The 21,963-nt window shown below is 45.5% G+C and overlaps 1 pseudogene; it reads right to left on the reverse strand.

The window, feature by feature from the left end:
- Positions 1-12,253: 12,253 nt before the first annotated feature.
- Positions 12,254-12,372, reverse strand: LOC118600490 (annotated as a pseudogene).
- Positions 12,373-21,963: the final 9,591 nt, after the last annotated feature.

Raw genomic sequence — 21,963 nt, forward strand, 5'->3', positions numbered from 1 at the left:
CAAGAGACTCCACAATCACCAGCGTGAGCATGTATAATTCAGCAGGGAAGAGATACTGCTATTCACAGGTTAGATGTTTACTGAATGGGAAGGAGGCAGTAAAGATCATGAAATAACTTGCTTTCCTGAAGTCTCCGCTGTAGGCCTAGAAACTGACTTGGTGAGATCTCTTTTGAGCCTCATTACTTTGATATCCAGTTAATAAATTTCCCCCACTCCTTCCCATGCTCCTAATTTTCTTGCCATGTTGCTAGCAATGCCACCCCCATTCTCGGAAATGTCATATAATATCATCTGCCCTTTTCTTCAAAATCCAGATCAAAATCCTTTTTCTCTAGGAAGTATTCCCTGCCTCACCCTCCCAACCCCGCCACTAAATAGTCTGTTTGCATCGTGCTTCTAAGCACACACTTGCATGTGGATTAGTAAATGCCTCAAATCTTTATACTTGCCTATGTACAATCTCCTTGTCCAAACTAAGTTCCTCTGTATCTCTCACAGTGAAAGTCCATGGTTTGGTAGACAATAAAAGCTTGAAAATATTGCTGTCTGTGTCAATGATCTATTGCTGAGTACTATACCACTCCGAAGGTTAATAGCTGAAGGGAATCATTGAGGACTATGATGAGTCCATAGGTTGATTGGGATCAGCTGAGCAGTTCTTTGGTTGCACCTGATACCTGCTGGGGACACAGCCGTTTGGCCCGAGCGTCCCGGATGGGTCCCTCATGTGGCCGGTGTCTTGGAGGGCTGGCTGGAAGGCTGGGCTCAGCTGGGACAACAGGACAGCTGGGACTCTCTTTCGCCATGTCTTCTTTTCCTATGTGTTCTCTCTATACAGTGGAACACAGAGCCCCAATTTTGTACAGATTGGCTCAAGGCTCCCAAAAGCACAAAAATGTAAGCTTCTTGGGCTTCTTAAGGCTTAGGTCCAGAACTGATCCAATGTCACTTGCACCACATTTTCTTGGTTAAAACAAGTCACAAGCCAGCCCAGATCCAATGTGGAAGGAGACCACACAGGGTGGGACTATGGGGAGGCTGTCTCACTCGGGGACATCTTTAACACTCACTACTCCCTGACTGAATCTCAACAGTGTCTTATTGAGTTGAGTCTGTTTTTCTGAAGGTTTAATATTTCTACAAAGGATTTGGCTTTCTCTCCCTCAGACCGTTTTCACCAAGATTAAGGAGCACCTCCCCGCCCCCCCCCCACACACCCACACACACAGTGCTCATGGAACACTGCTACCTCAACCTGTAAAATTACGAAATCTGTAAGAGGGTGAATTTGTGTGTGTGTTATGAAGGAAAGCTTAAACACCATCATTTTTTACCTGCTTATTTATAGGGTGTGTTAAGCACATTATCTCAATTGGTCCTGATCTCCTTTTCTATGTTAGAGATGAAGAAACTGAGGCTCAGAGTCATTAAGTAATCTGCCCATGGTGGTGGAGCTAATGTCTGTCTAACACCGAGACTTTCCCATCATACCAAGAAGAATTATTAGAGAATGAGGTAATGTGTCTCTGAAGAAACGAGACTCCGAAAGGCAAAATGGTCCAGGGTCCCTCAGCCAGGGTCCTGATCTCCTTTACGAGGGAACAGATGCAAAAGCAAACAGTGCCTGGCACACAGTAGGCAGGTGTTTAGTAAACACAAGCCCCACCTTTCCTCCCAAACCTTATTCTTCCACAGCTCACTGCCATTGGTCCCAAGAATGCAGCATGTGTGATTGGCAAAATTGTAAGCAGAACTAATTCCCTTTCCGATTGGTGGGAAGTCTGAAGGACAAGTTTACAAGGGCTCTGTTCACGTCATCTCACTCCTTTCCCTGCTCAAATTTCACCCAACAGTGTTTGCTTTTTGGATCTGTTCTTGGAAAGCGGAGGAACATAACGAATTGATACATCAACTGTGTGTGGCCAAGTGATTTATTCTTAATGTGACTAAACAAGACACACACCTGCCTATGGAAACATAATCACATTGAATCATCAGCGACTCAGATGCCCATTTAAGCAAGGAGAAGACGGAAAAAAACAGAGGAGAGGAGAGGAGAGAGGAGAGAAGAGAGAGGTGGGCTAGGAGAAAAAGAGATTGGGATTAGCTCCCTAAAAATTATGATTTCAACATCATCAGTGAAGCACCCCCAGTTAGGTCAAGTGCTCCACCATTTAGCTTTGCCGATGCCTGAAAATTCATAATAAAACTTCCATTCCTGAGGTTTAATCAAACACAGTATGTCCCGCACTAAAGTGTAAACATAACAGGAGAAGTAGTGCATAAAACTATACCAACCGTTTCACTTCGGTGAGAATTATGAGATCTTTTATTACAAAAACAGGGTTTTTTGGGAGAGGGAGAATGGCCTTAAAACAAAGTTTATGGGAGTTAGCAGTGAGGAGACGAAAGGGTGCAGAGAGGAAATTGGCGGGGCGGGGGGCGGGGGTCCTGGAGACTTTCCTTCAGGGCTTTTCTTAATCATAACAGCTGCCTATACTGAGCATTTGCTACATCTAGGTGCTGTGGGCACAATCTGATACATGTATAATTTTATTCGGTCTTTAATACAGCCCTGAGAGTTCCATGCTGGTATTGTCCCCACTCTCCAGGTGAGGAAACTACTACTCAGCCTGTCTTGTTGTCCATCTCAGCCCTTTGAAGGTTAAAAGCTCTGGATACAGTGGACTTTCTCAGGAGATTCCCAGCACTGTAAATAGGGCCTGACTCATAGGAAGCACTCGGTGAATGTGTGTCACATGGTGAAGTGGCAGAGACGGGACATGAAGGCAGGCAGTCCAGTCCCAGAACCTGCACTCTTAGCCACTTGCCATAACTTTCTCCTAGGTCATCCACTCCCTCCTCCCCGCTTCTCGCCAGAGTGGCACAAGGAATTTGGGAACCGCTGCCTTTAGGAGGCTCACGTCCTCCTTCACAGCTCTCTTCCCGAGGTCCCTGGGTCAGCATCGATAAATGGACAGCCAGATTATTTCGCTTTGCACTCTAGTCGTCTCTTTCCAGATGTTTCTTCTCCCCAGTTAGGCTATAAAGTCTTAGAGGGCAGGCACAGCATCTCCGCAAAGCCTACTTTGGTGATGGATATGTACTTTTAGAGTTGTAGGAGTTTCTTATTCAAAAGCAACATTATATCTTTGTGTTTTAATACAGATTGTGGTAGTTTTTCTTGAATTTCTTATCGACATCCTTCATCTTGGCCCTACCATCTTGTACAGCAACACACGAGAGAGATTATAAAGCCGTAAGTGAAGGGGGAACCCATCAGATCGGTTAATTTTTAAAGACTGATAATATCTAGTGTGTCAAGGATGGGGGGAAATAGATACTCTTACACTGTTGGTGAGGCCTTTTTAAAGGGCAAATCAGTAAATAACAGAGGCTTAAATAAGACAGAATTTTAATTTTCTCTCATACAAAAGTCTGAGCTAGTAGGAAGTCCTGGGAGGAGGGATGCTCAGTTCCACTGGGTCATCCGAGGGCCCAAGTTCTTTCTTTGTGTCATCCCAGGGTACTGTCTTCATCACGTGGTGGAAGCTGGCTCCCACATCTGTTCTCCAAACAGCTTTCTCCAGGGTGTAAAAGGAAGTAAGGCATGACCCAGACGTTTCACGAGTATTTCGCGTTGGCCAGAACCTACTCACATGTCCCCATGCAGCAACAAGACAGGCTGGGAAATATATTCTCAAGCTGTGCCCAGCTAAAATTCAGTAGATCTATTGCCAAAAGGAAGAAGAGAGACAGTGAATATTGAGGGACAATCAACAGTTTCTGATGCAACAAGAATTATCAAAATTAAAAGTGCATGTATCAGTTGGCCTAGCAATCCGAGTTCTAGAAATCTAAGGAAATATTCACACAAGTACATAAAGATTATGTGTGAGGTGGTACTGGTGGTTTTAAAATATGTTCACAAATTCTTTGATATGCCTCCCTTCGAAAGGGCTGGACCTAGTGACTCACTTCTAATGAACAGAATGAGGCAGAAGTGACAATGTGTAACTTTTGATGTTAGATCATAAAAGGTACTGCTGTTTCTGCTGTGTTCTTTCTTGAGTGACCTACTCTGGGGGAGACCAGCCACCACGTTGTGAAGACACTTAATCAGCCTTGTAGAAAGGCCCACGTGGGGAGGAACTAAGGTTCTCACCATCAGCGAACACCCAGGGGCCAGCCTAGGAGCAGTGAGCCCTCCAGCCCTGGTCACACCTCAGTGACTATAGCCCAGCCAACAACTTGACTGCAACCTTGTAAAAAACACTGAGCCCAAAGCCACCCAACAAAGCAGCTCCCAACTTGCTGACCAGCAAAAACCGTGAGCAATAATAAATATTTATTATAGTTTTATGACACCGAGTTTTGGGGTAATGTGTTAGGCAATAGATAACTAATACAACAGTCATTGCTTCCTTATTTGTAATAGCAAAAAATATTAGAAACACCAGAAATGGCAATGATGAGAGGTTAAATAAAACATGAGATTTCCACAGTTTGGAGCATGCAGCTGTTAGAATGAGATAGGGCTATGTGCAAAAGTTCCATATGTTCTGTCATTGACAGCTCCCTAAAACATATTATTATGTGAAAATAGAAAATTGCAAAAACACTTATGGTGTGGCCCCAATTATATAAAAATACAAAGAAGTTGTATATACACACATGTGTATGTACATCTGTAATAAAGCCGTATCCATATATATGGCTTATATGTGTGAGCAAGGATGAAATGGTCCATAGCAAACTGCTGGCAGGGATTCTACCTGGGAGGAAGGAAGTGGAAATTGCTGGGGGGTACAGCACGCAGAAGTGCAATGTGATGACATTTTGCTTCCTAATCTCATGCATTTATTGTTTCAGCCCCTCACGGCAAAAATGCATTTGTGTATTCCCTACGTGATAAAACAAGGAAGATCCTAAGAGAAAGAGGGGCAGGCAGGTAGAGAAGATAGAAGGAAGGTGTGTGTAGGGGGAAGTGGGGGATGGGACAGTCATTTGACAATTCATTGAGTTGTGACTACAGGCCCCTAATTTAGAAACAATATAAAGAAACTGCCTCTCTGTGACCTTGCACTTGCTAGGCCAACAGGGCTGTTGGGTGAGTATTGAGGGGCAGGAGGATGCTAACTGCTCGATTTGATCAAGCTTTTCCTGGGGAACCTGCATTTCTCTTGTAGGGTTTGGGGTAGAGAGGGGGTATTGGGGTGGGAAGGATGTCCACACCCTAGGGGGCAGGGCCGAAGGCGTGCAGAGTGGCCCAGGAGGTGCAGGGGGAGAGGGAGGAGGGTTGGTACAGTGAGCCTGGAGCAGGGCGGGTGTCCCAGAGCCCTGGCTGCCCTAGGAGTTCCACGTGCGCCCTGCAGTGACACTGGCACACCCCTGAGTCCCAGCAGATTCTGCATAAAGGCCTAGAGAAGAATTGGGGCTCTGGGCACACAGGGAGACTGGAGGAGGGAGCACAGAGAGGATCGAGTCGGTGTGCACCCTTATGAGGTCGTGACAACAATGGACGAGAAGTGGGCCTTTTTCTCTGAGATTCTGTCGCCTTGTCGCCTTGCTTATTTCTCTCCACCCCATCTGGGCCCACCCGAGGCACCTTGGTGGGCTGAATCCAGGGAGAATCCAGTACTCAACTTCTGTCTCCTTCTGGGCTGGCTGGGCCTGCGTCCGCAGCCACACCCGTTCAGGCTTCCAGAACCAACTTCTCCCGCACCAGGCTGGAGATAGAACAAGCAGAAAGGTGGCCTTACTGTTACTATCCCCTTGCTTAAACTCTTCAATAGCTCCTTAAGGAGTTCACAACCAGAGCCTCATTAAGACATTTAGAGGCCCTAAACATTGCACAGCTAATGGGAACCACCATGGATGTGATTTAAAATAAAAGCAATACTCAAATGGAACTTTACCAAAAAGCTGATCCCCCCTTCCCCATTGAATAATTTCAACGACAACAACAACACATTTTTCCCTTGCCTTGCAGCCCACTTGCCTGCCCATCAGATGACCCAGCAAGGCTTGCAAAGACAGTTGGGGTATCCCCCACCTCTCTTCATCTTGCCTCCTCTCTGTTTCCTGCACCAGTCCTACTAACCAGTTTCTAGCTTCTCAGAGGTTCAGCTTTTCCCTGCCTCCAGGCCTGTCCTAAGTTCTCATTGCCTTGCAAGCTCCTCCCTCTCCACCTACCTAACTTTCACTTAACCGTCCCAGCCAGCCTGCGTTTTCATTCATCCAGCAGCCTTCCTGATTTTCCTTTTCCCAGCTTCCTCCCATCCAGGCTGGGTTAGCTGACTCCAGTGCTTTTTTGATAGTGGAATTTAATGTTATGACCTGAATGTTTGTGGTCTCCCACCCCTCAAATTCATATACTGAAGCCCTACCCCGCCACATGATCATATTTGGAATAAGGAAGTAATTTAGATTAAATGAGGTCACGGGGTAGAGCCCTGATCCAGTAGGATTAGTGTCCTTTTAAGGACACCTGAGAGCTTGCTCACTTGCTCTTCCCCTCACCCCCCACCTCTCTCTCTCTCTTGCTTGCACACACTGAGGAAAGGTCATAGCAAGAAGATAGCCATCTGCAAGCCAGGAAGAGAGATCTCCCCAGAAACCAGATCAGCTGGAATTTGATCTTGGGCTTCCAGTTTTCATAACCATGAGAAAATACATTTCTGTTGTTTAAGCCACCTAGTCTATGGGCCTTTGTTATGGCAGTCTAAACTGACTAATATTGGTAACAATCCTGTTTCTTTTCTGTCGCCCTCTCTGCACTGAGAGGTCTCTGTTTTATTTACAGTTATATCCCCAGAACCTAGCATGGGGCCTGACACACCCATTGTGCTAAGAAAAAAAAAATACATCAATACTTGAAATGAGCCATTTATACACAGCGAAACAAATAGTACAGAATAAAAATGCACAGTTCATTCTGGCACATGCAATTAATTAATTTATTCCTTCACATTGTTCAGCTTACAATATTTATTGAGCTCCTCCTATGTGCTAGACAGGTGACACTCAACATATGTTAGTTTCTCTTATGCTAAAATAGACTTGGTGTCCACCTACCTTTGCTGGAACCCTAAGGGAAAGCAATTATTCTGCCCTTTCCCCAGGTGTCTCATTGAACTCAGTATGTCCATCACAGCCATAGAAATATCACTAACAGGCGATGCCAGTAGGAGTAGATCTGCAAAGTGTTTAAAGTTTAGCAAGAAAGCTTTTTGCAAATGTCAACACTACCACTCCGTTCCCTGCAAACCAGCATTCTAATCAGCAGGGCTGCCATTTCCAGCTCATTGAGCAATGACATAAAAATGTCCCAACACAATCAGTTCTCTAGAAGAAAAACACCAGAAGGCAGAAAAGAGGTCATAACAATCACAACTGCCTACTACCTGCAAAGTGTGGTAATTGTTGCTTCAGTTACGTCACCATCCTTACAAACACGAACGGAGGAACCAAATCTCACAGATGTCAGGTATCTCCAGCTGAGGCCACCTGGGGTGGGGGTGCGGGGCTCCCCTTCAACCTCATGTCAGAGTGGCAATGACCTCAGAGTCTAGTCACAGGAAAAGAGGATAGCTGGGCTCCTCATGTCAGGGGGTGCTTGGGGCTCCCATCTTTTCTTCCCACCCTTCAATTTCCCTCAGAGGCCAGGTGTAGGGATGTAATGATTTTGGAAATTTTGAGCTGAAGGAGGAAAACATTTTTTTTTTTAAAGAGGGAGCTGTTAGGGTGTTTGTTTATTGGGTTCCCAGCACTGCACCTCGCAGATTTGATGGGATTTTAAATCGCAGTTACTAACAGAAATTAGTCACTGCGGACTTTCCAAAGAAAGCGCTGAGGGAGAGCGGGCGGTTTGTGCTGGGCGACTGGAAGCGTTGCTCCAGGTTGTCGCGCCTGTGCGCAGACCGTAGGAAGGCCAGGCAAGGCTGAAACGTTACAGTGGGGTCACCTCTCAGACTTGGCTCGATACAGGAATCATATCCAAGAAAGAGCCAAAGCAAAAGTATAAAACCAGGCGCAAAAGACACATTACCTGAGTTAGCCGTCAGTCTGTCCCTGAGTGTAGATCTGAGACATTTAATCTTAGACACAGGCAGGCATGTATGCAAGAGCCCAATTCCTGATTCCTGGATGGAGGTGAATAGGTCAGGAGCAAAATGTTCCTAATTGTGATCTCCAATCATCCCTGAGACAGGTTAGCTGTGGGCTCTCAGCTCTGGCTGCTTCCAATGTTATCTGGTAAGCTTTTAAATAAATACAAAAAGCTCAGGACTCACCCCAGGTGAATTGAATCAGAATCTGTCAGGGCAGGATTTGAGCATCATATGCTTTAAAGCTCTCCACATGATTCCACCATGCAGCAGAAGTTCAACTTCTGATACAACCTAGGTATCCAGTGATCTCAAGAATCAGCTGGAAAAAATCCTCCAAATAATTTTACCTAGGCCTCTCTCCCACAGATCTTGATTCAGTGGGCCCGGCATGGGCCAGTGAATCTGTGTTTTTAACAAGCTCTCTGGTGGTTATTGTGATCAGATAAGCTTGGGGGCCCACAACTGTAATAAAATGCTATATATTCTTATATAATCATTGTAATCACCACTTCTGACATGTTATATTTTTGTGAGTGTGTTATTGTTTTGCATCCATCTTTAGATTGTAAGCTCCAAGGGAGAAGGGACTTCGTCTCGTTAACTGTGTTGTTCTCAGTACAGAGAGGAGTGCAGGCAAATCGTGGGGACTCGATGTTTGTTAAATGAATGAATGTGTTTTTTGCGTTTTGTCATTTCTACCTTGTGAACCAAGTCAAGCGTGAAATAGAAACTGAAAGAAACTGGAAATATATACGATATTTTATTTCATTTTCCTTTATAGATCTAAAGTCCCTTCGTTAGGAACTCAAATTTTTTTTTATTTTTGTTTTTTTATGTGGAACTTAATTTCCTTCATTTAATCATCAAGTTTGGATATTTGGAGATTTGAAGACCCAGAGAAAGATAAAAATGTTCCTGAGGAAAAAAACTTTCAGAAGTTTTCAAGAGAAAAATCTCCTATTCCTAGCCAATTTCTTTCCTAAAAATTTCTGTTGTATTGCAGAATTTACTACTGTTTTCTGGTGCCACCGGGCATTCAATAAAAAATAATACACAGTCCTGCCTTCAAAGATACCCCAGTTAGGGGACAGCTAGCCATGGAACTAGATAGTTATAGTACAGTGTGATAACATGTGTCACCAAATCTAAGACACTTTTTGCTGTGATGTAAGATGTACCATTAATTTATGTGCCACCAAGAAAAATGTGATAGGGTAGGGACTGTAAGACCTATTTTAATTTCAGATGTGAAAATGGTGTCGGGGGGAATGTGCATTTTAGAAGTGATAAAACATGTTAAGTGCTGAGAGGTAAACTCAGACCCAAAGGACATTTGGCAGAATAAGCCAAAATGTAGGACTTGAGAGGGAGGTGGGGGAGGGGATGTACGCTCAGTGCAGAGGAAGCGGTGTGTGCTGAGAGGCTGGAGCATGGCTGGGGTGAGGGTCCCTGGCCTGGAAGGTAAAAGGTGAGTCCAGATCAGGACCGGTCTTATAAGGAAGTGACATTCATCTCAATTTAGTCTGTAGCACCTACTTTCAACCTCAAAAGTGCCCTGTTGGGCAATAATTTCTATGATTGCCCTACTACTAAACCATTTTAAGATGGGTGTTCTATATCTTAACAGCATTGAAAATGATTCAAGGGTTTTAAGCAAGGATAGTGCCAATCAGATTTGTGAATGTGTCTGTGTGCTAGGGCGATTCCTTAATTAGAACTTTTTGATGAGCTAGTATGTTCATACAAGTCAAAAATTTAAAAGACAAAAAAGTGAAAATTCTTTCTTCCACCTTGCCCTCCACACACCCACCCAATTTCCCTTCCTAGAAGCAAAACATATTATCAATTTCTTGTGTGCCCTTGCAGAGATATTTAATGCATATACAAACAGATCTTTGTCTTCTATATCCATCGTTTTCTCTCTAAACCTTTCTTTATGTCTATTTAATTTACTGACTTCCCTTATTCCTATATCTCTTGCTGAGTTTTTAGCAGTGTTTATTTTCCCTTTTGCTCCTTCGGATTTTATACTTTATATTAAGAATGATGTTTGGATTGTTGTCTTTTTTCCTTCCACTCCTTCCCTGAGCTCTGCCAGCTCAGGATTTGTTTCCTCCTATTTGTTTCATGACCTCTTTCCTGATCTCTAACGTGTGCACTTTCTTCACAGAGGCAATTACTTCACTATGTTTTTTAAATTTGGGGGTTAGAATTTTCATCTGCTCCATGGCAACATTTTTTGATTCATCTTCTCTGCCTGCTGATCATTATTTTTTCTTCTTTTTTTGGGGGGTCATATCTTAGTATAGAATACTCATCATTGCAGCAGGTGATATTTTTCCTTCCCCAAGGACCTCCCGTATAAGAGCATCCAAGGTTGTCTTCCAGGTAGGCTAAATTTTCCTTATGATCCTGGGTTGATATAAGTGCATTCAGCCTTGAATTTTCTCCAGCCAATGTTTAGGCTTTTCCCAGTGCAGCCGCTGTTCCTCTGTTGCCATGGAAACAGACCACAAATATGGTTTGTTTGGGTGATGCCTCATTTAGTCCTGGTGCATGCCAGCACTCATGCCACCAGCACGTGCGCTGGCTTCCTGCTGTTGCAAGTGGGGGCTTTCTGTATTCCACCTCCAGCTGTGCCCCTCACTTTCTTGGATGAGTGTTTTTCGGGCTGTCCCCTGAGACTCTGCAGCACAGTGTCCTCACTCCGCTTCCTGCTATGGGTGCCTCCGCTTAAGATCCATTGTTTGGGGCAACCCTTTCACCTATTTTGTGTTTCAGATGTCTTCTACTTTCAATAAAAATGGAATTTGCGTACTTATTTCTCAATTCCTTTCTGAGTTTGGATTGTTTCCAGGAAAGGAAGGGGAGATTACTACCTTGACACCATCTTTAGATGGGAAGTTCTCATACTGGAAAGACCATGCTGGCTGCAGCATTGAGAAGAGACTGGAGGCAGAAAGATGGGAGTTTGGCAGACACATGAGGAGCTGCTCCTGCATCGAGGAGTTGGTGTTAGGGAGGCAGAGAAGTGAATCCAAGACAGGCATAGGAGGTAATGTTGATAACTCTTACTGGCTAATTAGATGTTTCAGTGGGGTTGGGGCATGGATCAGGAGGAAGTGGAATATCTCAGGGTCGGCTGCCGGAAGCTGCTAGTGTCGTAATGTGGAGCTGGGTTTCCTCTTCCTGCCACTTTCCAAGCCTCAGTCCTCTGGGAAGGGCATGGGAGAGTCCTAGTGGGCAACGAACTTCCTGTCGCTTCCCCCAGAAGGTCCTTTGCAGCCATCTGGATGAAACCCTTGACTGCTGGAAATGTCTGAGAAGACCTGAGGCAGTCAGAAGTTGAGTTCCTTGTCACCTCCAAATTTCAGTCCTATTAACAAAGTCTCCTGATGATGAGACCTGAAAATAGGGTGTGCAAAACTTAAAAAAAAAAAAAAAAAAACTGGGCACAAAATGCTCCATAAAATTGTTGATATCCCAGTATTTCCTGCCAAGTCCTTACTAAGGAACATAAGATTTCCTAATTTCCTGAGGTGTACCTGTTAGAGATCATATAGCTTACTCCCTGCCTCCAGAAAGGCTTTCTAGGGTATCTAAACTGCTAAAACTTAGAGAACAGAGAGTTTTATCTTTCTTTAGAGCAATATATATAATTTTTATATATAATATATATGGTTTTTTAAAAAAATCATTGATAAATCCTGGACATTTCCTTTTTTTTTTTTTTTAACCTTAATGTGCAGTCAGGGTTGAGAGAACCAAGGGCTACACAGTTTCAGAGATGGTCAGAGTTCAAAGTTAGGAATTTGCTGGCCCCAGGCCTGTTCACTTCTATCCGGTAATACAGCAGTCTGCTTGTGTCCAAGATGACATGTCTTCTGTTTTACTCCCTAGGGGTGGATTGATGGCTGCTGACACAATCACCCACATACAGCGTCTTTTGCTTCTATTTTTAAAATATACTTTTACCTTGTTTCTCCTAGGATGTGTTTCTTGACATGGCCACATGGTCACTGCAGGTATGGCCTCGGTGCCTTCTGTACATGGCTCTAATAATCTAGAGCGGCACTTCCAGTCTAACATAAGCTGTTTCCTTTTGGTGATTTCTTTCTTTCTTTTTTCTTTTTTTTTAACGCCTACAGCATCTGGTCTTCCTAGGTGATCTCCCATCCAAATACTAACCAGGTCCAACCTTGCTTAGCTTCTGAGATCACACGGGATCGGGCATGTTCAGGATGGCATGGCCATAGACTTTGTTGGCAATTTCTTTAGAAAGTCTCTTAAAGATTTACTTTAGCAAGGATAATCCTAGGATGTTGACTTTCTGCCCCTAAAAATCAAAGGTTGTACTCTACAGTGGAATGTTCTACAATCATTTAAGATGGTGCTTATTGAAACAGGGTGTGTAGGAAGTTTTTAAAAACTTGGGAGAATGCTTATCATATTGTGAAAAGGGCAAGATATAAAATTGTACAATTTCAAGTATGAAAAATACATGTGATGGAGTAAAAAGAGACTTCTCATCCTGTCCTCCCCGCCACCCCACACCCACCCCTATTTCCCTTCCAAGCAGTTAAAGCAATACGCTTTCTTGTCAAGTTAATGAAGGATATCTTGTCATCTAACTTTGACAGAGAGGAGGTAAATGTTCTCTTGGGCTAATAAGGTCAGGGTATTTGCTCACAGGAAATAGAGTTACAAGTATAGTAATGAGAAGAATATTAATTTCTTATGTGGGTCAAATATTATTGGTATGGTCGTGGGGTTTTTTTTCCTGGAAGAAATAAGTCTTGGAGTAAGGAGGTATGTTTTATTTTAGATGCACTACGGTGAAGCAGCTATGGTTTAAGTGGAGACCCCCCATGTTCTACCTCCCACCGTGCACCCCAGAGAACAATGCTCCGCACCCCACGTCCCCACCCCTGCATCCTACCTCCAGAGAAAACTACTTGTGCATATGTCACCTCAGTGGAGAACAGACACGGTCATTTAAAGCCAGAGCCTGGGAATGCAGGAGAAACAGGATTGGATTCAAGAGTTTCTTATTTGTTTTCAGAGAATATGGGCTAGATTTCTGAATATAAAAAGGTGAAGAGTCAGATGGGCAACAGAAGAAGAGGAGAAGGGGAAAGAGATCTAAGTAGGATACCTTGTGGAGGTCCGGGGACATCACGAGATACCCACCCCACCTTCCCATCCCCGCCAAATAGGACTCTGATTATGTAAGACTTGGAGATGGTCTTCTGTCCTCATTCCGTACAGAACTTAAAACTTCCATATAGTCCATGGTCACTGCAGAGAAAGGTTCTCCAACCTCCCCCCCTGGTGGGTTGGGCCAAGCAGCACCCTCATTGGGAGTCACTGGGCATGAACAGCGTCCACCCAATGGGGACAGCTGCATAGCAAGCTGATCTCCTAACATCTCCTTCCCAGAAGATCCCAGAGAGAAGTTGCTCATAGGAGTTATAAACATCTAACCACAGAAGAAAGACTAAAAGAAAATAGGCTAAAATGTTAACCATGGTTCCCTCCAAATGTCTGGATTATGAGTATTATATTTTCCTGTATTTTTTTTTCTTTTCTAAATTTGTCAATGTTGTGGTAAAAGCAGGCATGTGCTGTTTTTATAGTCAATAGAGGAAAAAATCCCATGGCCATCTGTCCAGGGAAGCCTTAAGGCTGGGAGATTTCTGAATAAGGGATCAGAGACAGATTTACGGCATGGAGATATGGTGGTTATGAATGAGTCAGCCTGGAAGGGACCTCGAGACGGCATCCAGCCTACCCTCCTGCCTCTGAGACAAAGTACCTAAACAGGACCCAATATCCAACTCCCTTCCCCATCTCAAACACTGCCCCTTGCCTCCACACCCTTCCACGCTAGCAGAATCCCAAAAGAGGTTAGACTTCAGGCTGAGTGTCCTTATCTCTCTTGTGATTCCAGCATTCTGCTAAATAGAAAATAGGGCACTGAAGGCTACATGGAAAATAGGACACGATCTTCCTGCAAAGTCTTTGCTCTCAGCTAGCTCTAGGACCTGCCTGTGGGCAGTGTCCTCTTAGAAGACCCTGTCTCCCAAGGGGAAAGAAGTCAAACTGAGCCCAGGTGAGGGGAGACCTTGGGGAAGAGGGAAGGGAGGACCTCATCCAGGGCTGTGCAAGGAGAGCTGGGTCTTGCAGAAAAGCACGACCTCCTTTGCTCTCTTTTCTCCCTCCTTTTCTCTCTGATGGCATGGGGTGTTGTGCCAGGTATGTTGTGAAGGCCACAACAACAACAGTGAAAGCTTAGGGCTCAGTCCCTGGCTTCTGGGAGCTTATAGCCTAGTGAGGAGGTAAGCGCCTCTGTGAGAGTCAACTTCCCAGCACAGATCGCCCCCTGTGCCTGGGGGATAGGGAGGCGTGAACAAGAAACAACCAGGGTGATGTGATAGCCCTTGAAGAACAAGAATGTAGCCTGTTAGGAGGGGTTAGAAGAAGCAGTCTGCCATGAGGCTTAGGCCCCACCATGTGTAGGGAGTTCCAGTGATGGGGGATGCTGTGCTTTGGCACAATGCTACTACCGCTTCCTCCCACTCCCTCCTCCTTTTCTTCTTTGAATAATGGTCCCCCAAAGATGTCCATGTCCTAATCCCTGGAATTTATGAATATGTCACCTCATGGCAAAGGAAGCCTTTGATGATGTGATTAAATTAAAGATTTTGAGATGGAGAGATTATCCTGGATTATCTAGGTGGGCCCAATGGAATCACATGGATCCTTATAAGAGAGAATCAGGGGGCTCAGATAGAGAAGATGTGAGGATAAAAACAGAAGCCAGAAAGGAGAAAAAATGCTACCTTGCTAGTGTTGGAGACAGGGAATGGGACCGCAAGCCAAAGTGATCTCTAGAAGCTGGGAAAAGCAAGGAAATGGATTTTTCCCCAGAGCCTCCAGGAGGAACACAGCCCTGACAACCCATTTTTAGACTTCTAACATCCTGAAAGGTAGACAATAAATGCGACGAGTTTTAAGCCACTAAGTTTGTGGTACCCCGTTATAGCAGCAAAAGAAGCTTAGTACAACGCTCTTCCTCCCTGTGGCCCTGGTCAGGCGATCATTTGAGCTGCCTTTAGAAATGAGAAATGCCAACATTTATTTGAAGTTAAGCAGTGAAAAACAGAGAAAACATATTTACAACACATAAAGTTGACTAATAACTGATTTCTTTAATGTATAAAGCCTTCAATAAGAAAAAGACCTAAACTAGATTTTTAAATGAGCAGAGAATATGAACACTGTACCCAGGAAAAGCAGGGTGGATAGCTTTGTGCTAAAGCAGAAAGATCCTATCAGATATGTTACTGAGTGGAAAAGATCAAGCCACAAGACATCTAGAGGGAAGATATGTCTCCTTTTGTGTAAAACACAAAATAGAGTCATACATGCATAGAGAGTTACACATGTTCTTTTTTACTGGAAGGGATTTCTTAAGAGAAAACATTAGCGAAGAATGCCTTTACGTGAGGAACAGAGGTGAATGGCATTTTAAAACATTTTCAAATGTTCCTGCTGTTTAAATTTTCTAAACTTATGCTTTGATTTTTTCCATTTTTATTGAGATATGATTGACATATAACACTGTATTGGATGTGAGGTGTATAGTGATGATTTGATACATGTCTATATTGCAAAATGATTACTATAACAATATAGGTAATAGATTTGTTAAAAAATGTTGACAAAAGGCTAAAGAAAAAAAAGTTCAGCCAGCATAATAAAAGGCAGACCACATGGGGACAAATCTGGTAGAGAATGTATTGTGGCATATATGCATTATTTTATTTCCAACAGAAGCATGGGGCTGTTCTGTGAGATTTGCTAGTTGGATTTCTCCTTGGGGAGTAAAGAGCCAAAAGAAGTGTAATAAATCCCAGTCCCCTGGGCTCCTGGTATCCCCGACGCTGGTTACCAAGGCCTTAAGATCTAAATAAACATAATTGTGTCTTCAGTCTGGTGCCTCTAGGGTTACAGGGAGAACAGATTATCATGCAGGTCCCAGTTTTTCCACTCATCATCCATTCAGCCTCCAAAAGTTAGGGGGAATTCTCTGGGCCTCTGTCTCTTCATCTGTAAAAACAGGGATGGTGAGGATGTTTGTTTTGGGGGTTTCTATGAGGCTTAAATAACATAATGCTCGTGAAGCACGTGGCACAGCGACTGGCCCAGGCAGGAACACAAGTTTTCCTCTCCGTCCTTACCTTTCTTTCCAATCCTGTCAAGGGCTGAAGGAGGCCCTTGTTCAACAGGAGAGAGGTTAGAGCAAGTCTTTGTCTATAAAAGTACAGAAACCTCATAGAGAAAACCAAAGTCATGCAGACACATATCTGTTTTCACATTTGTGTGTCTGCCACCAGTTCGCCATCTCTGCCAAAAGTTTGTGAGCCTTTTACAGCCAAACGGGCACATTTTGCCTCCACCTTGATCCACATTTTAATGTCCCTGCAGTAGCTGAAGTCATAGGTGTCGTTAGCCCCCATGCCCACCACTCACGACCAGGGTTGGGGAAGAACAAGCCCACTTTGTCCCCAGAGCTCTGGCTGAGATGTGCTAGTTTTCTGGTGAATTCAAACAAGTAATGGAGCAATTCCACTTTTAGCTGCTTCAGGTAGTAACTGGGGTTAGCTATATTGGGCTTAAAGAAAAGCCAAACTCTTGAAATCTCAGGATCTGGATATTGGAAGAGTCTTTTGGGGTCCTCTGCTGTAAGAGTTGCCTCGCACCAGAGGCCCCTCTGCAGCACCCCTTCCTGGTGGTGGGCAACCTTCAGCTGGATGAGCATAGGATCAGAGAGGCCAAACAGCCAAGGCCAGCACAGGTGGTTTGAGGCACCTCCTGCCCTCCCAGGCCTTCAGGAATATTGCCTCTTCTTCCCAAGAACAATTCTCTTACTCTTCTCTCTCTCATTCATTCATTTGTTCATTCCACACATTTTCGAGGAAGTTGTTAAACACCAGACACTGTCCTGGGCTCTAGTTAGTGCAGCAGTGACGATATAAACTCTGCAGTCAGAATGAGTCCACTCAGCTGGCCAAGGGAACAGCAAGGAGGTCCTGCAGCACAGGGGACTGAGCCCTGGCTAAAATAGAAACTGTCAGTCACCTAGTACCTCCTAGCACCTAACACAGCAGGTGGCGGGGCTAGGAAGAAGTACGTGGATTCCCGAGAGATTTATGGCCTGGGGCTCAGTTAGATTTCCGGACGGAGGGTGGGAGAGAAAAGCTCAAGGTTCCCAGCTCAGTGGTGATGGTAAGAACACACACAGGAAAGCAGGTTTGGAGCTGCGTGGTTTGGGGGAGTGAGACTGAGCTGGGTTTGAGATGTGGGGGTTTCAGGCCCCAGAGGCACCTCTGTTCTGAGTGCACAGGTGCCTCAGGCAGTTGGATCTACGGTTTCACGGCACAGGAGTGCCTTCTGGACTGGCAGTGTGGGTCCAGGAGTGGTCAACAATGCGTAGTCAGGGAAGGCACAAGGGGACGAGTCGCTTGGGGGAGAGGAGACCTAAGACAGCAGCACGAGGACCCTGATCGTGAAGGATCTGAAAAGGTCAGGAGCCTCAACGTCTAAGAGGAGTGGCCCTAGGAAGTAAGGAGGACACACGGGAAGGTGATGTCATGGTAGCCCCGGGGCCACACCCCACTTTTCGAGGTCAATTTTCTTTGGGAAGCCACTCCTTCTCCTCAGTCTTTCTTGAGGTTTGAAAGGGAAACGAGGAGGCATGGTGTGAGTGAGGGGAGGAAAGGGTGGTTATTCTGGGAAAGAGGAATTTTTCTGCAGGAAGAGAGACCCCTTTGGCTTGGAAAGGGTGTGAAGGCAGGCACCAGTGCAGCCATTTATGATTGTGAGGGGACAGCCTGGAGCTGCTGGAGTTGCTCTAAGTGAGGCCTGGGGATGAAGCCTAAATCATAGACAGCAAGACAGAGAGAAACTAGGTTTTAAATGAACACTGCTCGGGCCACTAGACCAAGCTTCACTCTCTATCTGCCTCTGAGCTTTTCGGTTATGAAAGTCAGTAACTTCTCTTAACTGTTTAAGTCAGTTTGAGCAGAGGTTTTATTTGTTTGTTTTGCTGCCTGCAACACAGAGTCCTAATTAATGAAGAAGCTGAAAAAGAGACCTCGGGTCAGTGGGTGGAACATGGGACAGGAAGGGAGGTGCCAGGATCACAGCAACATTGACGCTTCTATGTTGCTGAATCACTGTCACCTAGAGAGCCACATCGGCAGATTTTCTATTTTGCAGTCTCTTTACAGGTTTTTTTTCTCTCCTGCTGTATCACTTCCCTGACAGTATAATTAACATGATTCTAAAGTTGCTTACTCACTAAAAAAATGAGATGTTGTTGGAAAATAGGTTAGACTCCCTTTCTTATGTGGCCTGCCCAGATGCTGAAGTCCTTCCTCATAAGCCAGGGTCAATGGCATGTAATGGCACACTCTTGAGGTTCTCCCCACAGATTCATCTTCCATGCCATGGCCAAGTGGGCTCCCTGAAAAACTCCTGCTTGAAAAACTCCAGTGCTTCCCAGGGGTTTCCAGAAGAGACAGCAAACCTCGTACTTAGCATGGCACATGCGACGATGCATGGATTCTAGGTCCTGGGTCACCCTTGGCTACCTTCTCATGAGCCCTGAACTGCACAGCTGTTTGTAATCAACCAATTTGAATGTGCTGTGCATTTCCGTGCCTTGGTCCTCTGTTCTCACTTTCCCTCTGCTTGGAGAGGTAATTAATAGTAACAGTTAATGTTTATTGGTCATTTTCCATGTGCCATGCACTGTACTAAATGCTGCACTTGGATTATCTTGTTTAACCTTCACAACTTCCCAATGAGTAGTACTGTTATCATGACTCACCCCCTCAGACAGTATTCAGAGGCCAGAAAAGAGTTTGAATATGAAGTGGGGAGAACCAGGTGAGGAACTAGGGGGGTGGTCACGATGGTTGGAAACACCAACTCAATTGACATCGGGGCTCCTTCCCACCCAAGCAAAGGTCTCAAGGGCCTTACAGAATCCACATCATTCAGGCTAGGTCCTCTGGTCTGTGTTCTGCCCTGGAAGCCACAGGTAATAACTGTGCTCATATTTCCTAGACCCCAAAGACCGGAGCCTCTAGTATATCCATGCCAAGCTTATGCCTCAGTATGCGTGTGTGGGTGTGTGTGTTGGTGGTGGACTATTAATATCTTTGCCAAGGTTGGGAACCAGTGTGACAAGTAGGGTCCTTGATGGCCTCTCCCCTCGGAGGTCTCCCTGGGTCATGGTCCCCACCTTCCTAGCCTGCCCCTTTCCTGGTTGGGAGATGCTCACCAATTCTCTACTCTAGCTCCTTCCATCTCACCCCCTCCAGAACTCCTAGTCTGATTAAATTCATCCAGGTGTACTCATCACAGAAGCTGGGGCCTGGACACACCACCGGGTCTTTGCAGTTCCCCTCTCACACCTCAGCAATATTCTCTCTTTGGCCTGGATGCCCTCACCCTGGACTCATTTGGTGAAATCCAGCAGTCCTTGGGAGTCACCTCTTCCAGGAAGCTCTCTGCAGTCCCACCCCTTCCCTAGGAAGAGTAAGCCCTTGCTTCTTTGAGTCCCTCCAAGCACCTCAGTACCCTGCCTTTCATAAAACTGTTATTGCACTATATGTTTATTCGCCTGTGTTTCCCACTAGGGGAAGCGATTTGAAATGGGGAGATGCCTTATAAATCCCAGTGCAACCATCATAATTGTCCTGATGGCTACCATGTGCTGAGTTCCTCCAATGGGCCTGATACTGTGCTGTGCACTCACACGCCTGAATTTACTTAATCCTAACAACCCTGTGAGGTGAGCAGCCACCTTTTAAAACAGAAGCACACTTGCCCACAGTCACATGATTACAAAATATCACAGTTAGGACTCAGATGAAAGTCAGTTTGAAGCCTTGGAGTCCTCTGGAAATGGTGGTTAGGAAAGGAGAAAGGAAAGGGAAGAAAGAAGGAAGAGGAAGGAGGGAAGAAGAGAGAGGAGGAGGGGGGTAAAGAGGGAAGGAAAGACAGAAATGAAAGGAAGGAGGCTCCTCTCTCTGCCCCTAAGGGCAGGCCCATTGACAGCCCATTTCACTAGGCAAAGGAAATCCCCAAGCTGTGGGAACTTGCTGCAAGGGAGGGGACAGCTCCCTGGCCCCACCCCCAGCCCTGCCCAGCTCTCCGTTCCCAGAACCCTTTCTGCCCCTACCTCCCCATCTTGGCCTGGGGGAAAACGCAGTTGACAAATCAAAGGCAGTCTGTGGGGGGAGGTCCCTGGGCCAGGGCTGGAGCAGAGGCTGGGTTAGTTCACAGTTTGAATCCTGATGTTTATTTTCTTTCTTTCCACACTCAGTTCTTCGCTTTGAAGAACAGCCTCAGGGTTCATGCTGCAGCATCAAACAGAGGTGGAAGATGCATCTCTGGGTTAGCAGTGGGAGCCTCTAAAGTAGCTTAAGTCCTTGGTGGTGCCTGGCATATGGAATCCTGCACTGAGCCCTGAGCACAGCAAGGGGTTGGTGGCTTCACAGCTGGACTGGGAGCAGCAGACAGACGCACAGGCCACAGGCACAGACACACAGATACAATCATGCGGATGTGCCTGAGAGCACAGAGACTCTCACAAGCACATGTGCATACAAGGCCCCAGTGTGCATCCAGGCAGCAGCCTCACACACATGTATACACAGGCACGCATGCACATGACATGTGTGTATATAGACAAACATCTACTCACGCAAACACACAGAGACACACCCAGAGGTCTCTGGCAAGGAATATATTTTTGTCCTCGGCTTTCTGCCAGTGAGAGTTAATTTATTACATCTCTTAAATGTCTCTCCTAAATGTCTCTCTTCCCCATCTCTGCCTCAGTCCTAGTCCCTTTAACACCCATCTGGACCACTGGACAGTAGCAACAGTCCCCAGCCTGGATCCCTGCCCCCATTCGGGCCTAGCCAACATGGAAGAGCAGGGGTTTTTGCAGTATCTGACAAATCTGGCCTTGTCATCCTCCTGCTTAAAACCCTTCAGAGGCCTCCTCTTTCCTACAGGATGAAGTTCAAATCGTTTGGCATTCAAAATGAGGCCCTTTGCGATCTGGCTTCAGCTGTGGTCTGGTCTTAGCCCATAGCATGGAGCCCTCGGCACACAGCACACAGCGCTCCAGCAGAGGGCCCCCTGGAGGGAGCTACGCTGCCCCACGCTCCTGCTTTTGCTCACCCTGGGCTCACCATGAGAAATTCCCTCCTCCCCACTTCCAACCTTTTCTGCGCTAAACTATCACTCATCCATCCTTCAAGGCCCACTTCACCCTGACATCCAGGCATTGCCATTGTTCCGTCCCACAGCTCTTGCAAGCCTTTGCAAGCCTTTCTTTGCCCCTCACTGTTATTATCATCATCACCTGTGTGCACACGAGCTTTCCCGCACTAAACCCCAAGCACATCTAGTACAGAGCCCAAAATATACTGGGTGCTCATCCAAGTTTGGTTTTGAGTAAATAAATGAATCAGTCTGTAAAATGAGCCAATCACACTCAGGATCTTTCCTGGCTAGGAAATACCCAGGCCTGTGCCGAAACTTCTCTGCGCTCAGCTTCCACATGGGTAAGAGGGTGTAGTGCTACCTCCTGGCAGAGTTTATGGTATGGAGATGTGTATAAAGAACTTACCTCAGTGGTTAACGCGTGGTATGCACCCCGCAAATGATCATCATAGTTGCTGTTTTAATTTCTATTTTTATTTTCACTGAGGTCCTCCACTAAGGTTTTCTGATTCTCGGTCTTTTTCACTGCCCCTCCGGT

The sequence above is a fragment of the Rousettus aegyptiacus genome, unplaced genomic scaffold, assembly GCF_014176215.1.
Source record: "Rousettus aegyptiacus isolate mRouAeg1 unplaced genomic scaffold, mRouAeg1.p scaffold_m13_p_3, whole genome shotgun sequence".
NCBI lineage: Eukaryota > Metazoa > Chordata > Mammalia > Chiroptera > Pteropodidae > Rousettus > Rousettus aegyptiacus.